Source organism: Falco punctatus (genome assembly GCF_963210335.1).
Source record: "Falco punctatus genome assembly, chromosome: 2".
NCBI classification, from domain to species: Eukaryota; Metazoa; Chordata; class Aves; order Falconiformes; family Falconidae; genus Falco; species Falco punctatus.
The window spans coordinates 80555408-80579406 of record NC_137581.1 but is presented as its reverse complement, the minus strand read 5'-3'; the positions used below and the strand labels follow the sequence as shown (position 1 = coordinate 80579406).

At 44.1% G+C, this 23999-nt stretch overlaps 1 long non-coding RNA gene across 1 annotated transcript in view; it reads left to right on the top strand.

Moving 5' to 3' along the window:
* Positions 1-117: 117 nt before the first annotated feature.
* The window catches only part of LOC308059510, a 45348-nt gene continuing 21466 nt past the window's right edge, over positions 118-23999 (top strand). The window contains exon 1 of the long non-coding RNA XR_013926277.1: positions 118-23246. This is a non-coding gene — a long non-coding RNA (uncharacterized lncRNA). The remainder of the gene's footprint in view (positions 23247-23999) is intronic.

Below are 23999 nucleotides of genomic sequence, written 5' to 3'. Positions count from 1 at the left end.
AGCATGCTCTTCATGCCAGTCCCTCTGCTGCCTTCTCCTAGTCTCTCCTCACCCAGGGCCCATCTGCCCACCCCCACCCCCCACTCCCTCTCTCCCTCTCTCCCTCTCTTCCTCTCTCTCTCCTTCTTCCTCCGCTCTCCTCCTTGGCTTCTCTGTCTTCATTGGCTGCCCGACCTCTCAACAGAACCAGACACAGCTGCATATTATCAATGTTCATTAACCCAGCTTCATTCCTCTACAAGTCCTAAGTCCTTAAAACACGTTGGTGTTAGGGTCAGAGCAATGCTTCCCTAGGGATACAGGAACCCCTGCCCTGACTACCACAAAATCCCTGCTGGAAGGAGCTCTGGTGGGAGAGGGGTCAGCTGGAGAGGATTCCCACTGTGGGCAAGGGACAGAGTCTTGTTTGGAGGAGGCCTCGGTAGGAGAGCATGCCTTTGGGAGGTAAGCATATGTATAAAGAATGACGAACACGTGTGAGGTAGCTGGAGAAGGGAGGTTCAGAGTAGACACAGAGGAACAGGTGGATGAGGTGGGATGGCATAGCTGACGCATAAAGAAGGAGGAGAAAATGCATATGGCTTGTATGTAAGCAGCTCAAGCCCTTAGCATTTATCCCCTTTCTGCCCCAGCTCCTTGGGGCTATGCCCTCAGCAGGGGTCGTGCAGCACACCTGAGCAGAAGGCAATTAAACTTCCTTCTGTACACCAGCGGGGAGTCTCTTTTGTACTTTGGAAAGCACCACGCTCCCCAGGGCCTGAATTGAACTTTAACCTACAACGGAGCAGTGCTGCAGGGGCTCTGCTCTCAACTGGAGAATCTGGGTATTACTGCAATGTAAACAATAACTTCATAATATTAACATAAGCCTGTTGTTAGATTGCAGAGCCACATACTACCATTTAACTTTCCTGGCTTAAGGTTGCTTATGCATAGTCTTGCGGAGGGTTTAATTGGGAAGGCTAGGTAGCTGTGAGAGCTGCTCTGACGTTTCCTCTGAGGGCAGTATGGGTTGCACTGTCTACCACCCAGTAGATCCACGTGGAGGATTTTGCATTAAAATTGGCTGTTATTCCAGGCTCTTCAGACAATTTCCCTGCTTTGTTTTTCAAGCATGGACAGCAGAGAAAAGAAAAAATGTGTCTGAAAAATTTCACTGTTGTCACTCATGGGAGTATTTTTTTTCATTTTGCTATAGCTGCACAGTGTCTTCCTCCTTTGTAAAGTAATTTTAAAATACACAGGCAGAAAGCGTGTATTTTTATTAAGTAATACTAGTTACTGCAGAAAGCTTATGATTTGGATAAATTTCCTAGTTGAAACCTTGACCTCATAGCAGTCAGTAATAACCCTCTGCTGACTGTGAGGCTGAGTAGAGGGGAGAACAATCTGATGGTGTGATATTGTTGGTAGGTCCTCTTCTCCAGAGAAGTCATTTCTGTGGCAGGATAATTACCTTTTTTTGTTTTTCTAATGAGTTAGTTCAGCTAGCTTGGTAAATCATATGTGCACGTTCCAAATTCTGCATATTTACAGCACTGAATGGACAACTCCATAAGTGTCTATCTTCATTAAATTTAATTAAATTAATGAAAAATCTATCTTAAAACAACTGGTGAGTTGTGGGTGGTGGAGCCACCACAAGTTTTCCTCTATTAGCCTCGATTCAAAAGCTGTGTTAGTGATTGCTGTAAGGCTATAAAGATTGAGCAGGATGTCGTAAAAACACAACAGTGGCAATAAAAAATGTAAGCATTTTTGATACCTGAAGACCAGATAGGTAGTCTGTGCAGGCACTGTATCGTGTTATATACATTTGTAATACTTTTCTCTGTGCCTCCCATTGGCTGCAGGAAACAAGACTACAGAAAATTTAACTTGCAGCAGGTCACTCCTCCCCAAAACCGCAGCATTAATTTGTACTGCTAATAATGAATAAATAACTCACTGAAGAAAATATGTAGTAACAGTGGAAATGTTTGAGTGAAGGCCAAGTGACAACCCACAGCAATGCTCAGTCTTTGCAAAGAACTTGCCTGTTTACCATGTTAAAAATCTGCGAATGCCTCATGTCTTATGCTCTTTCCCTAAGTATCTACTGTTGTCCAGAGCTGAGGACAGGTTATTAGGCTGGGCAGACCTTTTGTCTGACCCAGGTGTGTGTTCTTACACACAAGCAGCAAAGACACACAAACCATTCCTTTCTGCTTCCTGTTCTGGCATCCCTTGCTCCCTTCCCACCTTGTTTACAACCCCCTTACATGCAGTAGCCCTTGCTCCCCCCACAAGTATACAAACCTTTGATGGAGTAAACGGTTAACTGTGGTTAGAAAATTGTCCCCCGAGAGGTCTTCCCATCCAGGAAGTGGGCAACTAGACCAGGAGCTTATGGTCAACAGTCAGCAGGATGTCCAGGGGCTTGGCGAGATGGAAAGCAGAGCAGAAGTCAGGTGGAATAATCCTGAGAGTCTTTGCACGCTATGTGACGGGTGGATAAAAGTGGAGCCAGTGTGAGCCAGAAGTCAGGAGCTGAAGCTAGGAAGGGAACCGTGTGAGGGGGAGGCTGGTGGGATGAGGCAGGGCCAGAGCAGGAGCCAGGCCAGTGGTTCAGGCACAGACATGTTGGGCACCAGGCTGAGCCCTGGTGCGCTGGGGCAGTCGCCCCAACTGGCAGCTGAGCAAGCAGCCTAAAAGCAAAACTCCCAGGCAGCCCTCAAACTGCACTGTACACAGATTGCCTGGACAATTCTTGACAGAAGCTGGTGGCTTTTGTGTAGGGGGAGGTCATTTGCCACCAGCTCTGAGGGTGAGTTTGTTGTCTGTGGAGGGAATGGGGGCAGGAGGCTGGTAACAGCCCTCTAAGGGCAGCCCTGCTCTCACAGCCAGCAGATCACGTGGAGAAGAGCCCACCAACACCCTTGGCATTCCAGCCAGCACCATTTAGCTACCTGGGGAGTGACAAATTCTCCTGCTGCACACCCCCTGCTCTGAATATGGAAGTGGTCATACCACCTTCTCCATCTTCTTCTATCTCAACAGAGTTTTGGCAAGGGGAACCAGCTTTCCTTTGGCTATCACTGGACAGTCCCTGCCTCACGAGCAAAGGGGGCAGAGGAATCCAGCTTCCCACTTACCTTGACCTTCCCTGCAGCCACTGGGCAAGAGTGTTTCTCCTCAGAGCATGTAGCTTAAATCACGGAAAAGTTTGCAAACAGGAATTTTGGCAACCCCAGTCCAACAGCCCCTGGTGAAGGTAGAACTACCTTCAGCACAGAGGAGACAACTCTACTGCTCTCTGTCCCAGCAAGAAGAGCAGCAGAGAGAAGGGGTATCCAGAGGACAAAGCTGAGGAATGCCTTGTACACAGGCACCAGGGCTTTGGCTGTGTCAAGTCACATCTCTGAGGAGCTGAAGGGAAAAAATCACAGTATATATGCTTTGCCCATTCACCAGCTGAAAAGGGCAATGTGAGCTGAATACCTAGGAAGACTGTGGAAAGAAGAGGAGGAAAAGATTTGTATCATTTGTGCTCTTCAAAAAAAGCCAGAAGCTCATTGCTCCCTTCTTGTGCGATAGGTGTTAGTGCTAGGTCTATAGCCACGCTGTTCTGAACAAGCCCCTGAAAGTCTCTTTTCCTAATGTATGTGGCAAGTCTTCTGGAAAGATGGAAATGCTGTAACTTGTATCTGGCTCCAAACCTGCCACCCTACTGCAAGCAAGATGAGCATAACTCTGCAAGAGCTAGGCTGGTGCCTCTGCACACACAGGCAAAACTCAGCAATGGTAGAGACCAAATACCTCAATTTTGCTGCGCCTCTGAGTCATAATCCTTAATGAGGTACAGGCTGTGTAGCTACAGCTCCCTGAGCTGACATTAAGGAAAATAAACATTGCTCTGTGAGAAGCAGAGCTGAGGAAGTTTTTTTTTTCTATGGTCTTGCATCCTACAACACTGCTCTCTGCTCGTCGCACAATATCCCCTTCTTCCTTCCTTATGTCCCCTGCGATTCACCCTTTCCCTTTTACTTCTTCAGCCCCTCCCAACATCTACTATTCGTTGCATCCCATGGATGTGCAGATCCTACCTCCAACCTCTTCCCATGTGCATATGTACTAAGTCAGAGGCAGTTTCTGTTGTGACCAGTCCCAGGCCACAGATGTGCTGATTCCTTGGGCAGGATGCACCTGCCGACTGACTGCTCCACAGGTCAAACGAAACCAGTGGCTACCAGTGCAGACTGCAATCTTTCCCAAAGCAGGAGGCAAACAAGGGAACTTCAGTACCGCTGTGTCTTCAACTCATCTCTCAAATGTGGGTGAAACTGATCCTAAACATTTCCCGTTTCTGCCTTCATCTGCTGACGGCAGCAAAAAACAGAGCTGCAAGAAGCCAGATTTCCATCAAGATGACTGAAGCATCAGGCTGTGATCTGTCAGATCCCTCTGACAACTTCTTCTAATTGCCTTTCAAAACAAGTACTTCCTGCAGAGTCCCTTCTTGTGGTCAGTGCCTACTCTGTTTTGACCTGAGTCTTTCTAATGCTTAATGTAATCTCCAATGTCCCATGATAGTTATTTATAAGACACAAACCCCATGTCTTGGGTTATCGGTCATTTTTGTCCACTTAATAGGTACAGAGTAATCCTAGATTCAGCGGCTCTTCCCTGTTTCAGGAAATGGAGATTCAGGGTCATTAGAGAACAACTACCATCTTGCTGGGCATCTTCCCGTCTTTTAATGTGAGGCGTGAAAGGGGTTTTTACCATGAAGCAGTTAAAGCACAGACATGGCATAGTTGGAGCAGGACAAAGGCATTTAGCAGAGCTCAGAACTGATTGAGACAAAGTGGGAGATCTCCCCACCGAGCACCCACTGTGCTGTGCCCAGCTGCTCACCAGAGTGACCCACAGCTCTCCTGGCTCTCCACGGCTGTTCCCCTCTCCCCTCCCTTTAGGGGTCACTTTAGGTTGATCCAGAATTAGGTGATCCACAATTAACCACATGTCTTGAGAGAACTGCGCTGTCTCCCCGTTCCTCCCTGTCCTCTTGAAGGCTTCCATGGCTGTCTTGAGACCCTGCAGTTTCCCGCTTTCCTGCCTGTACACTGAAGCGAAGAGTTTTACTTGCTGCCCAGCAGAGAACAATAGTGAGAAGTCGAGCATCTAAACAGAAAATCACCTATATGAATCGTTATTTGTATGCCTGCTGGGGGATTTTAAGCGTTATATCTGTGCTGCAGCTTCTTGTAAATCAGAATGGTAGGAGCAGGTAAAAGCCTCCTGATTTGACCCCGCCTGTTTCACAGAGTTGCTCTGTGACTCTGTGTAATCGAACCCGTCGGTGCTTCCCTTTACCTACCGGTAAGGAGTGACAATACAAGTGCTGTTTAGTTTGCATCCAGCACGAGCTTGCAGAAATGTGAGCAGTCTGGCTAAGGAAAAGGCTGTGCAAGTGCAAACTTACAGTTCACGGCAGTCGGCGAGAAGAATGGTTTTATGTCTTTACTTGCCAGGTGCTTTGTAGAAACAAGTTCTGGCTTTGAAAATTCCCATCTTTGCTTGGTAGAAGTGGAGTATTTCTATCACAACAATGGTAGGCCTTCCAGAAAGAATGGCAACTTTCACATTTCATCTTAAATATTTATGTATGCATGATAGTACATCACTTTAGAAGAAAATGTTCATATGTATTATTAAATAAGGATATAGCCAGGGCTCAACTTCGCCAAGACATTAAAGCTAATGCCTCCCCAAGCTGAAGGCAGTTCTACCTACTTTCACCTGAACCTGTGTAAATTATATAATAGTTCAGCTATATAATAATGTTACTGAGTTCTCATAATCCATATTACCACTCTGGACCCCACAGTCATCTGTGACAGCTATTGTACTTCTGGTTAAAGAGAGATATTTTTCCCTCCCGAATTATTCATGTTACATGGAAAGAAAAAAAAACAACTTTGCAGTTCTCCAATAATTTTCAGAAGGTGAGAACTCCTGTGAGCCACAAAAGACAGAATCATCTCTTCAGCACTCACATTTCTGGAACAATAGGATGGATATATTATTTCTTGCAACTGTTTTACACCATGTGTTACAAACCCACACAAGAGGAAGTTGCTTCTTCAAAATATCAGAGACATGACGTAGACTTGCCAATACCACGGGAGATGTCTTCTGTGTGTGAGGGGTTGGGGTTTGCTTCATTTTTTTAACTGCTGAGTAACATTTGGATGCTAAATGGTAAAGATCTGGAGAGAGTTTTCTGCAGCTGAGTTGTTGATAGGTTTGCTATTGTAGAAATCACAGCTGATTTGCAGCAAATCTATAACAGCAGAGGGTCGGTGACTTTAAATAGCCAGAACATAAACATGCTCTGCCTCATTCCTCTGCACATGCTACAAAAAGCAACAGGCTATCCCACATAATTTTTCAACCCAAATCAGTTTTCTCTCATTGGACACTCATACCAGCATTGCTCAGTAATTTTTAATTAAAAGGCTTCTTCAGTCTTTGGAAAGCAAAAAAATCAACATCTGAGCACCTGGACAGGTTTACTACAAGGACTTTAATTTCCAGCAAAACTAAAATGTGCCGATTTCCTGTTCTTCACTTCTTTTTTCCACTTACTGGAATGCATTGGTGTGTTTACATCTTATTTTACTTAAAATAAACACAATGCTTTCAATTGTTTTTTGTACCACCTCCAGACATTTTAAGACTGACCAGTGGCCTGGTCTACAACCACTGGTTTATACAATTTGGCTGTTTCACAGTTTGGACATTAAGATTATTAGAATATTGCTCAGAAAGAATTTCCATAAGCCTCTCACACTTCTCTGAAGGAAACGAGTGCTTGGCTGCCCCAGCTCTCATCAGCATCACCGGAAACTTTCCGTTAGACCAGCTGAGCTTCATTTGTGATCAGTTGAACTAGCACCTCAGTCTTTCTCATACAGACAGTTTATTATTCTTTGTATAATTATATTCTCTGTAGAGAAGATGTGTTTTCAGGTAAGAAAAAATAAGAGAGAACCATTTTATAATCTCAGAGTGTTTTCACTATTAAAGATAATTTTGTCATCTTTGAAATGTATCAGGAATTAATTGAAGCCTAGAAAATGAGCATGTTTGGCATGGGCAGGGGGAATAGTCTTACCATTTAGATTTTTAAAAAAGCCAACAGAGCAGAGGCAAATCATACATGGCATTGCTGCCTGTTACGGAAAACCAGAGCCATTTCTGCAAGTCTTGAGATCCTGCTGAGCTGGATAATGCTGAGCAACAGAGACAGCAGGCAGGAACTTTCAGACCCAGCAGGATCGGCCACTCTGCTGTCATATATAGTCAGGGGGGTGAAACGCTAGGACTGCTTTCCTCCCTTCTGGAAAAGGAAAAAGCTGTGTTGTCACATTTGCCAACATGTGAATGCAAACCATGAAACTCCACACTGTAAGGGCTCTTATGGATTGATGATGGCCTCTGTGGTGAGTACCCTGTTCTGACAGCTGTTTATTCTCCAGAGCAATCTCAAAACTGATGAAGTCAAATGTGAAACAATGTAAAACACATCTGTGAAGTTTTCAGACTCTTGCATAAAGGATTCCTGAAGCACAATGCCGCTTAAAACCTATGGCTCAGAAGAAATCCTTCTAGCCTTCTAAAATCACTTTTATGGGAGAGAGGAAGAAAGACAGATTTAAAATACTCCTGAATGGAAATTCTGCCAGCCCTCAACTCAAGCCCAAGAGCAAAACCCCATGAATGAGATACTAATGAGACTTAGGTGCTCAAATTTGAGTCACCTGTAACTACAGGACTTAGCTTCTGCATTCCCACCTTGCTTTTGCCCAAGTGCAAGGTGCAGCACCTCTCTCTTTTCTGGGTTTACCAGTGTCACAGAGAGATCTGTCCTGGGCAGCTTTGAAGGAATTCTTAGGATAGACACCTAGTAATTAGGAAAGCATCCCTGTTCCCCCTTCAGCCCAACTCATTGCCTCCTCCCAGATGGTCACTGGCTGCCCTGGTAAGTCTCATTCAGCTCCAAAGCTGCCGTTTTCTGTCTACTGCAACTTCATACCCTGCAGCACTCCAGGTAGGTTCCCTGCATTTTCCTTGCCTGGGGAAAACAGCAGTCTTCCCAAGACATCTGTCAGGGTAGCATGCTATCATGTAACTGTGATGAAGGAGCGTTGAGCTTTGCTGTAATACTGTTACGTCTCCCATCATACTTGCCATTAAAACAAAACAACCCAAACCACCTAAACTCTTGTGCACTGCAAGGTCAGATCAACAGTTCCTTTATTTTTGTTTTGCCTTTGCTCTGAGGCAGGATGTTCAGAGTTTGTGTGCCATTTCTTCACCTGCCTCAGACACCACCGTTCCCAACATTTCTTGGAAATGAGCATGCTGAGCAATTTCTAATTTGCTTTCATCTGAGAAATGATAGTCTTCTGCTCCCATTCCCACTAGTGACCCTGCTTTTCCTTACTCGTATTCCTCACTGGCTCTGCTGAGAACAAAAGCAAAATATTAATTTCCTTTTGGTGACAAACTGGTGGTATTTATTTCCATCCTGCCCTCACCATGTGACAGCCCTTGTTCTTCACTTTCCTGATGTCTGAAGTTTTTTTATATTGTTTTTGCTGGGTTTTGTTTGGTGGGGTTTTCTTATTATTTCTATTAATATTCTTTGCAACACCTACCTCAGCTTGATTCTTGGTAATTTTTACTTTCTTCCTGCACTTCGTTAATCTCAAGCCATCAGTCTTGCCATAGGCTGTTTACTCTTAATGTCTATCCTGTGGCTGTTGTTCTCCTCTCTTGACCTTAGCCTTTTCCTAAACATCTTTCTCCATTTACTCGAATCCAAACTCTGCATTGTCAATAAATCAAAGATGTGAAAAGTTTCAAAGCCCACTCTGCAATTTAGCTTTTAAACACACCACAACAGCCAACTTCCCAAAGATTGATCCTTTGAAATCAAAAGCATTGTTTATATGCCTGTGATTCCTTTCATGTGATTTGAAGAAATCACTTGATCCAAAGTTAATTTCTAAAACCAGAGCATTATAATATTCTTATATTTTACCAAATCAAAGCTTCAATGTATCCACACATTTAATTTGTTCAGTGGCTGTGTGGGGAAAAAATAGGTTGATTTTCACTTCCCAGAATATCTGGATCCTACTATAATAAACAGCATGTACTTTAATCTGGCAGGTTAGCAACAGTTCTCAGTAGTATTAATCCAGACAACACTAGAGACACCATTAGCTGCATCCAGGTTTAAACCAAGGGATAATTATCCCTTGAATCTTCTCTAGTGAAGAGCCTAAAGTTATTCTGACATTTTTTTGCATCCCTAGGGTGACTTGGCTGCATAGCATAGCATAATCTCTTGCTTTAGTACTTTCTGCCCTGTTGCACAGTATATATTTTCCTGTACTCACTTGGAAAATGATAACATGGCACCTACATAGACCATAGAACAACCATCCTAGTTGTTCTTTTTTCAAGCAACCCTAATTCCTGCCTCACATATGGAGAGTTTTTCCAGATTCAGGTTGAACCCCTACCAGGCCTATGAGTGTGTCTTCTGAGCATCACTGAGACTGGAAACAGTCCTACGTACGTGCTCAAGATTCATTTTCTGGTCAGCCTCCAAAGGGGGAAGAGAGAGACAGAAAGTTCACTTTAGGATGGTAGGATTTTCCAGTTCCATCTTTTGCCTGTAGTTCTCCTGTAATTACTCCTGTAATGGTCTGTGGCAAAAAATGGGTTTACTATCTGTGAATTTTGCAAAGCTGTAAAGATTCTTGTTGCCCATGAGCATACTGAAGAGATTTTCTATTCTGTTATAATTGTGCTGTTATTTGCTGGGGTAAAAAAAAAAGGGGGGGGGGGGGGTAGGGGGCACGTTAGGTAAAGCTCTGAATAATGGCTCTAAACCTCATCTGAAACTGAACTGTTTCTCTCTTCACTTTACAGCCACTTTTCTTTGAGAGTTCTCTGTGGTTTTGCATATTAGATTTAAGGTCCTCTAGTTTTCATTGCATACAAGCTCTGCTGCCTTCTTATCATATCAGTACAACTATGTTGGTTCTATAGCTGCTCGGGGTAAAAATAAATAAATAAATAAAGTCACTGTGGCTTCAAGCACTGACAACATTACTGGAGGAAAGTCTCCTTGTCAGACTGTTTTGTTTCTGGACATCCCACAATTTTCACCCCGGATACATCTAGAGTCACAGAGCTCTTAAAAGGCAGCACTGAAATTTAAGAATTCAAACCAAAGTTGGTTAAAATGATGACCTGCAGTATAGCTTTGGAACCCATCTGTTTCTAACTGCTCTTTACTCCTCTTACCACGTTGACAGGTTACATGCCCGTGGTTAGCCTCATTAGAAACCACGAGCAGCAGTCAGTGCCTGATAATGTGTTTGGATCTGGATGCGTCACAGAACTTTCAGTACTGACTGGCTCAAGTTTACCTTTCCTTGACCTGAAGAGTCTCTCTCCCCACAGAGTCATGCTGACATGAGTCGGGTGCTGAGTGAGTAAGGCACTTTTTAGAGTAAGAGAAATGAGGACAGAAAGGGGTCAGATGTCAGGTTCTCCAGCACTGTTCGATCAATTGTACTTTGATGCCAAAGATACGCTCGCACCACTGGTTTTCATATAGGTAAATAGTTACCCACATACCGCAATTGTATCACTCCTTGTAGGCACTTATTTCTGAATGGAAATATAAGATTTCATGCAGTACACAACCCCTGAGCTAGTGTGCTTGTTGAATGTAAACAAAAATCACTGGGTTTTCTCCCACCAAACTTTTTCCAGAAGAAAGAAAAGTGGCATGTTTGATGTTTCCCTTGTAAGACCAGCAGCAGATGATAACCCTGCAAGCCACCAAAGGAGAGCCCCTAGTGACTTGTCAGTACTGCAGGGGGGTACCTGCCTCACTTGCCTGGCTGCCCACGTGGTGGGGTTGGCTCTCTGGTGGGATGTCCCATCCTGGCCCAGGTGGCAGTCCCAGCCTTGCTTCAGGACATGCTTGACTCAGCAGAGAGAGCAGGGTAGCAAAGCCATGTAATGACCACAGGCTATGCAGCTTTATCAGATGTACATCAGAAGAGCCTGCAAGATGGAAAGAGAATTTGGGGGAACAGGGTGAGAAAGAAGGATTGAATGCTTGAATGCTGCCTTGTGCCGGGAGAGAGATTAGCAAAACTTTTCTTCCTGCTCAAGGAAATCCACTGCTCCCCTGCAATGGGTTTAAGCCAGTATCATCTGCTACGCAGAGTGCAGGACACCAGCCTAGCCATAAAACTTCCTAGCTCTTCTTGGGCACCTCCAAAGGGGGCCTTCCCCAAAATTCAGCTAGCCACAGGGTCTGATTGTCAGATACATTTGCTCATTTTTTAGAGATGGCAAAGGGAATTTACATAATTCGGATCCACAGTGTCTTCCATATGGACGTATGTACGCTGCATGTTTCCGTGCCGTGTAGATGTATTAAAACTATTTTTACATGAGATAACGTGGCCGCTCACAGCACAGACACTTGCACAGGCTGGTGTACCCTGCTTTCTACCAGAAGTTAGCTTGTGCTGCACTCTGTTCCTCCAGGGTGTTAGATGTCTACTGGCATGAGCTGTTTGGGTATGATCAGATCATGCTGCAGTGGGCAGTGAAGAGTCACTAGTTGAACCATTTTTCCCCCTCTCTTTTTTTTCTCCTCTCTGACCCTTACTGTAAACTATCAATGAAAAGTGACACATAACACACAGTCCTTGCAGAGGGACAGACTTTGCAGGCACATGTCCCCCAGCATCAGCTGGAACATCCATTCCAAAATACTTACAGCAACATTTTTGTTAAGTATATAATAAAGAAAAAAGTGTTAGGATTAATTTTTGTTATAAAGCCAATCAGCATCCTAGTCACCTGCTCAGTATCTTTCCCTTTGCAGCATATGACCCCTCACCCATTTGCTTCTGTCCAGTTTTGAATTTATATGTATCCACATAATCAGAAGCATTAAGTTTAGCTTTGGATCAAAATCATGAGTTCAGACCCAACATTTTTCACAAAGATTCAGTGGCAAGAGGAAGAGCTCAAGCCCCGATTTCAGGATTCAGAACTGCATTTGGCTCTGGCCAGGGCATGGGACAGGGTTTGATTGTTGCTATCCTTGTGCTCATCCAAGTCAGTCCAGCCTCACTGTTGTTTGGGATTCCTGATCAATTTGCTTGTATTTTATGATATTATTTCAAAATCTCAGTACTGCACACAAAAATCCTAATTTAGGGATGTGGGAAACGGCATAAGGACGAATTGAGTGGCTGTGTGGTCTTCAAAAATCTCTGTTTTGTTTACATGACAATGCTTCATCCCTTCCAGCTATGGAAATCTTCATTTGATTTCAGGAGACTGAAGCAGCACAGGTGAAACATTACTGAGTGAAAAAAAAACCTGCAGCATGAAAGAAAACCCAAACCATCAAAGAGAAACATCAATTTTATGACTACACAAGATAGCATCTAATGACCACAAATGCCTTCAGATGGCTTTACGCACAATTTCTGATTAGTGTTCTTGCTTAATAAGAGTCGTAAGCCACTGAACCTTAACAGAACAATCAAAATGATCTCCTGTTCTGGGGATGATCATCAGCAAATATTTAAATGGCACTATTTTGGGCAGTTAGAGTCTCTTCCTTAGAAAATGTGTTTTCTTCTCACTGAGCAGAAACTTCATTGAAAATACTCAGGCAAAGCAGCAGTAGCAGCTGAAAGCTGCAGTGTCACCGACCCTGTGAATGATGACTTTGTGGTAGTCACAGTGCTCTGCACAACTCGACAGTCCCAGTTAAAGCACCACTGAATTACAAGAGAAAAATATCTCCTTTTCTCTGTGGTCCTGCTAGGAATGATGGGTTAAGGTCCGTTTGGCTGGGATGCTTTCTGAGCACGCTGACCTGCGTGGCTGCTCACACTTGTTCGGTGCAAAGGGCTGGCTACCTAGCTCACATCTCTGTGAAGGGCCAGCAGCAGCAGACTGCATCCAAACGATCTGGCAGATGCTGCATATGGGCAGAGCAAGTAGTTGCTCCTTATTCACTTTCTCCATGGTGTATCTGATTTTACGTACCCCTGTCATATTCTCTCTCTAGCCATCTCTATCAGACTGAACCGTCCCTGTCTTTTTAATTTCTACTCATACAGCAGTTTGCTCCACAGCTCTCACCAGCTTTGCCACCTTTTCCTCTGTCTTCTCTGGTTCTTCTTACATCGTTCCTGTGATGACACGAGCAGGGAAACACGAACCTTTCAAGATGATAGTGCACCGTGGGCCTACAGAATGGCAAGCCATCCTGCTTTATTCCCTCTCTTCTTTCCTGCTGTTTTTTAATTATCCATTTACCTTTTTGACAGCTGCTGTGGGTTTAGCTGAAACTCTCTTGAACGTCAAGACAGTTTCCTTCCATGGTAATTTTTCATGACCCACCGTGCATGTAAAGTTACGTGCACTAAAATGAAGTTGGCTGCTCTGCACGTGGTAAGATCAACTGTCATCCACTATTTTATTCTCAATATTCAAACCCATGAGATCTTTCTCTAGCTCTTCACAATCAGTTTTGATTTTGATTACTCTGAGTCACTGAATGTTGTGGGCAAATTCAGTCACCTCCAATGAAAATAATTTTTCAGGCCACTCCTGAGTATATTGAGCTGCTGTGGCCACCACCCATCCCCCATGGCCTTGAGTGATGACCTGACCCTGTCATGCAGACTGACAGGTATTCCTGCCCTTAGTTTCTTGTTTTTGAACTAGTTACTAATCCATAGGACAACCTTCACCCTTATGACAACATGGTTTATTTAAGGAAGAGACTTCACCAGAAGCTTTGAGGAGTCCAAGTACACTGTGTCTACTGGATCAGTTTCATCTACGTGCATGCTGATTCTCTCAAAAAAACTAACAACAGATTTATGAGCCATGGTTTCCAAGCTGTGCTGACTCTTCTCCATTATTTTGTATTCCTCCATATGTCTACTAATTCTGTTCTTTATAATACTTCTCACAAATGGCTCTCAAATGTAAATCAGATTTATGCGTATGCAGTTCCTTGGGTTCTTCTACGGACCTTTTCAGAAGTGGGCATCACATGTCCCACTTCCTCTAACCTTGAGGCTAATTTAAGCAAAGCCAATTTAAACAGTAGGTTTTTCACCACAGTTAATAGTTTGGCAATTTCATATCAGAGCTGCTCGGAAACTCCTGCGTGAGTGCCATCTGGTCCTGTTGATCTGTTGTTATCTCTTTTATTGGTTTGTTTTAAAAAGGCTTTTAATGTCACTTCAGTTTGAGACCTTTCATCAGACTTGCCCAATTAAAGTTTTCAACATGGCAGCTCTGCTGAACTCCTAAATTGGAGTGGACACCAATGCAAATAATCCATTTGGCTTTCCTGCTATTGCTTTGCCTTTCTTTTACACTTCGGTCATATATCAGCTATACTGAGTTTCTGCCAGTGACCACCTCTTTCTGACATGTTTGAAAATTTTCTTATTATTAGTTACATGCCTTTAGTGTGCTGCTACCAAGAAGCTCTTTATTAGCTATTGATTTGTTATGGTTATACACTTCCTTTCCCAGAACACGTATTCTCTTCTGGTTTTCTCATTTGCATCTTCCCCTCTATTCTGCAAGATATCTTTTCTCTTCTGGTTTCCTTTACTTTTCTCTTTACCTGTGCCAAATATGAAAGTCTTTTTTCAACACGTAATATATCCCTACTCTGATTTGTCAATATGTCTTTAAATGTGGCCATGACATCTGCAAGCATTTTACTTTCTTAACTGTCCTATTGATTTCTAAAAAGTTTTCCCATTTGTACATTTTTGTCCTTTCTGAAGCCCTGCACTGTGCTCTTTGTGGGTTGGGGTTTTTTTGTTCCTGTGGACTTGCTGAATTTGAGTGTGCTGTGGCCGCCGTGCTAATATGTTTGGGTGATACCTGTGTCTACAGCAATGCGCTTCTCATGGCTGAGGTCAAAACCAGGCGCTGGTTTTTCTCAGTTGTGTTCTCTGCCTCGCTGTTGCAACAAGCAGTTATTTATGGCATCTGCAGATATGTCTGCCTCATGCTTTCTCATGACATTTACCTAGGCTGCAGGACATCACCAAGACCTCTAATATCCTTTGTTTTCTGCCATTTCAAGCTTTCTCATTACCCTTCCCATTTCTCAGTCAAGGTCACCAGCCTGTCAGGTGGCTGACAGCACCCCTCTGATATTCTTCTCTTTTAGGCACAGTATTTCAAACAGCAGGGATTCTCTGTTACCTGTATGCCACAGATGACTTATTTACCTGGTTTGACTCCAAGCTCTTTTTAAACACAGAGTAGCACAATGTAATCTGCAATTCCTTTATCAGTCACAGCCTGCAGCTATGCTATCCCCTGTTTCAGCTTATTTTCTGAGTTTCTGGTATGTCCATTGCATCAATATAATATTTTTAAAGTCCACTGCTTTCAATTTTTAGCCTCTATCCATTTAAATATTGGATGTTCAGCTTTTACAGAAAAGCCAGCACATGTACGTTTTTGCCTTTGAGGATCAAGGTCTGGGGTTTTTTATTGACTGCTCTTTGCTGTCTCCCTCATTAAACTAATCAGCTTCAGCCCTATCTTTTTTTGTTGCTGTTGTTATTCTTCCCAAGCAGGGATGTAATTGAGCACTGTATATGGTCAGGAAAGATCTTCAAGTAAATCGAGAGAGCTACAGGATGTTTGCTCACTGATGTCTAAAAAAAGCTGGAGATCACTCTGCCAGTCCCTGGCTCCTGCAGTGTGAGCTGTTACAGTTTTGTGCTATTACTTATTAATTAGTAGCACAGAACTGGGCAAAATCAGTCGTGTCAAGAAGCAAACCAAGCAGGATAGCTTGTAAAATGCTCATGCTGTACCCTCAAAATGGACTACTGACAAAGTATACACATATCCCCAGCGTCTGGGCACCCAGCAGCAGAGACTAAGAAAACCTGGAGCTGCATAACAGGGACACAAGCAGAGCCAGAGAGCTGATGATCTGACAGCTCATCATCCTAAACAGGAGTCACAGTGCTTGCTCTGTTAGAAAATCCCCTAGAAGTTGGGTCACCAAAAAATAAAAAGGATTACACATCCAAGAAACCCCATTTAACACCAGACATGATCACAGAGCACTTGCTATCCTGCCAGATCTCATTACCCCAGGGGTAAAACCATATTATTTACCCTTACGTGACAAAACCTCCAGATTTTAACAGATTATTTTCACTACGGCAGCAGGAACTAGTTTTGTGCACCATCTGTCACATCTCTGCCTGTGTGTCAGCCTGCTGCAAGCCATCATTAACGCCTTATCATTATTCACCTTCCATGTAACAACAGCAGCAATGACCCTCCCTGTGACCAGAAGCCCACCACGATGGGGGCTGTATAAACACAAAATTACAATGCTAGGTCCCGCCACCCCCTGCCGAAGTTTGCAGGCTGTGGAGGGTGCAGTTTTTTTCATGGGTCAGTGCATTGCAGGCATATAATGCTCTTCAAGTTCTGTAGCTTGCTAGCTAGCCTTGACCGCATTCAGTGTGGGATGCAAAGGGTCCTCGGAAACTCATCGAGTGCTCAGAGCAGTTGGACCACACGAGTGCTGCTGTGGTTATTCTGCTCCAGAGAGGCAGCACCAGCTAGCTCAGAGCTGGCCTTGGTGGGGTTACGTTGCACCCAGCTGCATGCACGTGTACTCTCCAGCCAAGTGATGCTTGACGGTCGTACACAGGGGAAAGACAAGAGAGGATCAGCAAACATGAATGAAAATCATCTTGGCAGACTCGAGATCTACTTGGTGTAGAGACTTCGCAGAACATGGAATGGATCCATATGTATTTGCTGGGAACAATTCCTCATTGTGAGGAGAGGTGTAGGGGAAAATACATAAAAGGATGTGTTTTAATAAACTACTGAGATTAAATAAAGTCTACCAGCAAGTATCATGGCTCAAAAAAATTCATGAAAAAACTCAGAAGGTGTCAATAAGTTTTCTGTGAAGAGAGAAGAAGAGCTGAACCTGCACCTTAATATTTTTTTTGCTCTCCAGTAATGAAGCGATTTCCTCCTTCAGGACTGGACACCTGTGAAATCTCCGCAGCTTGTGAAACTACTGTCTTTGATAGGGTAAAAAAAGACAGAGGAGGAAGAGGGAGGAGGGGGAAGAATTAAAGGAGCTGAGCTGAGGCCTTCTCATCCCACCCATCCCCTGATAGACACACCTCTGTGAAGGAAAAACACTCCCTGGGAGGGTCCTGGTACGGAGCTCTTCCGGAGCCATGTTGCCCACAGCACAGTCCCAGTTTTGAGTCTGGAGGGACAGGCTGGACCTTTCTGTCAGCACAAAAGGAATCCACTGAGGGACCTTCCAGGGACCTCGAGAAGCAGCACTTGCTCCCTGCTTTTGAGCTTCCTTGTCTTCCATGGTGGAATTTCGCTGTCCCAGGTCCAGCACTGAGGGGGCGTTTAATGGTAGGAAGGTATTTAACTTCCCCCTCCCAAACCACCCTCCTCCCAAGTGCCTTGTAAAGAGACTCCTTTGCATCTTCCTTTTTATGGCCAGACGTAAGTACAGCCAATTTAGAGTCTAGTCTTCCAGTTATTATTTCTCATTAGTTTTAAGAAGCTTACAGTCTGTTAAATGCTTTACTCGCTGCCTTGCTGAGACTCTCATCTGATTTACTGATGGGTTGTGAAGACTTTCTTATTGATTTTCCTTTGCCCTTTTATTGTATTACTCTAAGACAATAGTAAAAAGATTAACTGTGATCAAGTGGCTAACAAAATTAATGTGCTAACAGAGGAAAGAAAAGCCAGGATAGAAGACAAAACAGTTCCAAAGCCTCTGAAGGAGCTGGTTGAGGCATCCTTGTGGCTATTAGCCATGTTTTGAGGCTCCATCAATGACAGGTGGGAGACACCACCAAGTCTGGAAGAGGGTAAAACACAAAAGAGGAAAAGAGAGAAGCCAGGGACTGGCCAAAGCTCATTTTACTGAAATGAATGGTGAAAGCCTGGAAAAAATGTTACAACCTTTTAAAGATACAAAAATCAGGAAACTGATTTAAAAAAAAAACCCAAAAGTGGGTTTTTAAATCTCAGAGTTTTGTATTGTAGCTGTGGCTGTAATCCAAAAGTTTTTTTGATTACATAGCGAGTGTAATCCAAAAGTTTTTTAAATATCTGGATGAGTCAATACTGCCAGCACCAAGGGACAAGGTAACCTCATGGTCACTATGTGTATGGGGAGAGGTGGGCTACTGGGCTGTTTCTTTATCCCTGAGATGCCGACCTAACTATCTCCTGTTGCTTAGTGAAGTCCTTTCCATGCAGACCCTGCACAAAGCACACAGTCAGTCTATAAATTAATTCCCAGTTCTATTTTTTTATAATTTTTTTTTCATTAAAATTGCCCCAAATGCCACACAGCTCTTGCTCCATGCAGAATACAGACTAAGGAAAAGGCAAGGGGACATCCCATTTGGGACAAAGGAGACAAACTTGGGGCAATTAAAACAGATACCTGCCTCCGCCTGGAAACCTGGGCAGCAATCCATACCAGCAAAGCTGGAATCAGGGAACAGAAGGAGAAAGAGGCTTTTAGAGGGAGGCAAGTAAAAAAATAAAGCAGAATTCTGCAATTATTGAACTATCTAACCAAATAATACTGGTTTTCTTAGACAGCAGCAAAAAAACCCAACCTCTGACGTTCCTTCCACTTCGAGCTCCGTTTGGCTATTTATAACATCTTCGTTCTCAAAAGTGCACCAATTACAACAGTTCTGCCACAGCCTTCATGTTTCAGCAAAGCCCCGAAGAAGGGAAGCTGGCCAAAACAGAGAGTCACAAATCCTGCATCTTCTGCTCTGCTTGGCCTCGTTAGTGGTGGGCATATTTCATACTTGTACTTTTCTGAGATGAAGGATGCTTTGTCCAAAACCTGCAATGCAAAGGAGAGGACCTGTCCACTTTGGTTTGGCTCAGACCCTGTTCTCCAGCTCTTGTTGCCCATAGCTAAGCCCAGCTGAAGGCTGCTGAGTGCAGCTGATGGGAAGCCATGCCAAGGCAGCTGCTCTAGAACTCTCCTTGTCCCCCCGTTTCCCTTTTCCCTTCCTCATACAATCCCCCCAGCGCAGCCCAGAGATGGTGCATGGGGCCAGGGCAGCTGCTGTGAGGCAGCGGTTGCAGCTTCTTTGTTACAATAAAAATAAAGAGAGCTCTGAGAAAGGTGGGAATTCCTTTCTTACCTATATCCCTAGGCCAAAAGTCTGAAAGTGTCTTGAGAACATAATGGAAAACAGTACAGACTTTTATGAGTGAAAGCATGGTGTACAGCTTTACTTTATGAGCATCCTCGTCCCTCAGACAAAAGCAACAGATACTGATTAGGGGCAGTAACAGTTTCCAAGAAGAAACATAACATGCTTTTTCTAACTTTTGCATGTTTAGAACTGACCTCTGTCACTCAAAAGCAATGAGCCTTGCTATAGGGCTGTGTGATTCAGGGGGTATCCACTTGTTTTGTAATGTCCATTTTCGCTAGGGTGGGAAATGTGCACATGAACACCTGCAGACTGCAGACCTGTGAAAACCAGCTGCTCAGCAGCATCGTGTCCTGCTGGAGGACAAAAAGGATTGCAACCACGGTATTTTGACTATGAGGACATCTGTTGTTTCTCTCCTACTTACAGTGCTCAGAGCACACCCAAAACCTGACTGTGAGCACCATGGTTCATCTTTTTAAAGCCAGCTGTGGGGCTAGCACCAGAAGACAGCTCTCCCAGGGAACTTTAAGAGAATGAAAACCTGTAAAGAACGCCGCAAAACATGCAGCAGCAGTTACCCAGATGTCATGCTTGGCAACAGACTTTTTCAGCATTTCAGCTCACTTCAGCCCAGGAAAATTGTATTCCTTTCACCAGATAATAGTTGATTTGATAGAGCTTCTTCTGCTCACTTCATTCAGCATTTTGCGTGCTATTCATTTTAGAAAGGCATTCTTCGGCTCTTGGCAGATGGAGAATCCTGTAGCCGAATAGTTCTGGATGTTATCCCAGGCCTTTTTTTCTCCCTTTCTCACTCCCCTTCTTTCCTACATCTTCCCCAGATTGAAGTAGGCTTTGCACAGATTTGGAGGACTTTTAATTTCACAGTGTGTTTGAAAAATAAGAGTGACTCAGGGGATACAAAACATATGAAATGAAGCGATGACTTCAACTACAAAATTTTGAAAGCAAATGCCTCGTTGTGCAGTGCCTGCATTCATTTGGTTCAACAAGTTACCGCTGTTATCTGTATTCCAGCTATTCCTACAAATGCCTTCCTACCACGATTCCCAAGAAAATGCTTGAGTAAATGCATGTTTTTTCAATTATTTTCTCTTCTACATTTCCTGAGAAGTCCCGTCGTCCCCGCATCTTTTACCTTCACCCCTGTAATGGTTAACAAGACTGCCCCTGGACTCAGAGCTAAGCCCTTAGCCAAGGGTTTGCCAGACTGGTGATAGTTCGCAGAAGTGTAGAACACACTGAGGATACATAGGGACAGGGGAGTAGAAACAACTGCTGTAGTTTTAGTCTTGCTACAGTGACAATGGCTCTAATTTCTTTGTTTAATACCTTCTGCATTAGAAGCCAGCTTCTCATGTCTTGCAAAGAAGCATGTCTCTAAGGCACTCAATGGAAAGAGTCTGAATTATCCCAACTAAGCAGCTATGCCTATATTGTATAGATCAGAGAAACAGAACTTTCTTCAGCTATTTTTCCCCCCTTTTGTTTCTATAAATTTTCTTCGGGCAAACATTCCTCCTGCCCACATTTTTAGAGCAACTGAGTCTCTCACACACACACTTATTACTGAATGTACCTGTGCCCATCTCCAATTTCACAAGATCATTTCCTGAGATATTCTTTCAGAATGTATTTCATGTACATTTTAACATTTAGAAAGAAAAAATCCTGAGAAACCATTTACCCACAACCTCCACATACCTCACTTAATGCCTTTCTCAGTTCAGTTCACTGAATGTCATCTTCAAACTTCCTAAAGATTAGGGACAAACAATTATTATTTTTTTTTCTCCATTTAACTGGCTCTGAAACTATCAGCTTTCGCCTTTGCCTTTTGTTACAGAGAAAAGCCATGGCACATCACCCTGTCTGGGAAAAAAAATAAAACACAGTGATGGGAGAACAACCCAGAAGGACAGAGAGCCAAGAAAATACCTTTTACTTGAACATGTGATTTTTTAGCAGCATGTTACTGCCATGCAGGGGCTCTGGCTGGAGGGCTGCCCTGAGGGACTTCATCGTGCGATGCCTGTTTGACCCTCCAAGGAATGCAAGCAGACATGTCCAGCACCTGTAGCAGGAATCTTTTGTGGTCAGTCCCTGCATCCAGGCAGGCTGATGACCCAGCAGTGTCCACATAACGCCCCTCCAGTGTCTTCTCCCTCCATTGAATGCCATCTATTTCTCCAGCCCTGTGAAGGGCAGTCCCACAGGCTGACTGCAGACATCAAACTGAATCCCAGAAGCCTCCCAAAAGTTACTTCAGTGGTGATCAATTATTTGCCCCTCATAGCTGTTGACCAGATCCGACTGTAAGCTCAGTTTTGACTCTCTGGCTTACATGACATGACTGTAATTTGTCCTTAGCCATTAAAAAAAACATACTGTGCAGCTATTGAAAACCATCGTATCCATGAGCACACATGATATACTCTGCAGGATCACTGTGTTTACAAGAAATCTCCTCCTCCTCCCCTCCACATTCCCAAAAATTCCTAAAAATAAAAGGTTTCTGGAGTGAAACAAGTACTATGATAGCCTTTTGCAGGTAGGCACTCCCACACACTGTGCAGTTTCCCCCTCCAGAAACAGGCTTCCCCTGAGAGGACATTCGCAGATGCCCCACAGCCTGGGAGAGCCAAAGCCCTGGTCTGTGCTTTCCTTCTTTTCCTTGTTCCCTTATTTTCTCCCATGGGATAAATTCCTTTTCCTCTATGTTGCCCACTATGAAGGCACTGTCACAAAGCCATGGTATGAACAGCAATGGATGGCCATTGCATGTGACTGGGTCCCTGTCCTGGGCCCTCTGTGCCTTTCTGGAGTTGCACCAGGAAGTAGAAGGGACAGAAGGCAAAGAAATAAAAAGCAGTGATCCCGAAGTTACCAGTGACCACCACCTAAGGAAGAATGGGGAAATGCAGACAAGCATGTCACTCTTCAGAAGCACTCTTGCTAAGTATGTTGCAGTCAGAGCCCTGCATAAATGCCTACAGAAGTTGGATAAGAGAGGACCTGGAAGGAGGGCACCACCCAAGCAAACAATCACATTGTGAGGACAAAACAAAAGAATAATTGTGTGTTTTTCTCTCTATTCTTAAATGTTGGATTTAGTATTCTGTAATATAAAAACAAGTGTGTGCTACACCATAAGCAGTTGGCTGGCAGTGTCTGGCTTTAAGTGTCAAGGATGCCACTGGGCTTTAAGCATCAAGGATCGCTTCAGTTGTGTCTGACTTACCTGCCGTAAGAGGCACAGCAAGGAGGAGTTCTGGTTTAACCCCAGCCAGCAACTAAGCATCACGCAGCAGCGGCTCAGTCCCCTCTGGTGGGATGGGGAAAAGAATCAGAAGAGTAAAAGTGAGAAAACTCATGGGTTGAGATAAAGACACTTTAATGGGTAAAGCAAAAGCCATGCATGCAAGCAAAGCAAAACAAGGAGTTCATTCACCATCGGCAGGCAGGTGTTCAGCCATCTCCAGTAAAGCTGGGCCCCATCGTGCGTAACGGTTACCTGGGAAGACAAACACCGCAACTCTGAACCTCCCCTCCTTCCTTCTTCTTCCCCCGGCTTTATATGCTGAGCATGACATCTCATGATACGGACTTTGGTCAGCTGGGGCCAGCTGTCCTGGTTGATTCCCTCCCAGCTGCTTGTGCCCCCCCAGCCTGCTCGCTGGTGGGGTGAGGAGCAGAAAAGCCCTTGGCTCTGTGTAAGCGCTGCTCAGAGGAACTAAAACATCCCTGTATTATCAACGCCGTTTCCAGCACAAATCCCAAACACAGCCCCATGCCAGCTACTACCAAGAAAATTAACTCTCCCCCAGCCAAAATCAGCACAGAGTCATGGGAAACACACAGGTAACATATGCTTCTTATAACCGTAATTGTTTTCAGAGGAAGCCTGCTCGCGAAGCCAGCTGAAACCTGGCAGTCAAAGGTGGAGTGAAGGGGTGTATGACCTGTCTCCATGTGCACAGCCATGGCATGCTGGCACAGAACAGAGAAAATAATTCATTCATTTACAGAAAGCCAGTGTGGGTCCAAGGCTGGGGAAAGGATGCTGAGAAAGTAACTTGCCACTGTTTTAAAATTAACGCTTGGTTCCCCGCTTGCTGAGCGGTATGCTGATGAAAACGACCTCCCTCTGGCCGCATGCTGCCCACCCAGGAGCACAGCAGGGAATCCCCTGATACCAAACCCCTGCTTCTTGAGCTCCATGTTTCATGTCAAAAAGTAGCAACTTTAAACACATGATGTAACCCTCGTGTTTATTCCTGCCTTTTAAATTTCTCTAGGCATCTTTATCTGCCAAGTACTCCATTGATTTTAATGCCGGGAAAAGGCATCAGAAGAATAGCTCTAGAATGTTATATCCCTTACATGACTGGAGAGTGGTACCTGTGAAGCCTTCCTCTCAGTGCAAGATCAATGAGCTTCCCCAAAGACAGAGGAGAACCACCAAGGCTAATAAGGGTGGCTCGCTCCCTCTGCTTACATGTTCCTTGACTTGCCTGAGATCAAAAAGAGGAATCACATAATAACTCTCTTAAATGTTTGGGTTATTTTGGGGGGGGTTGGGTTTGTTGGGTTTTTTTTCATGCTGTCTTGTTT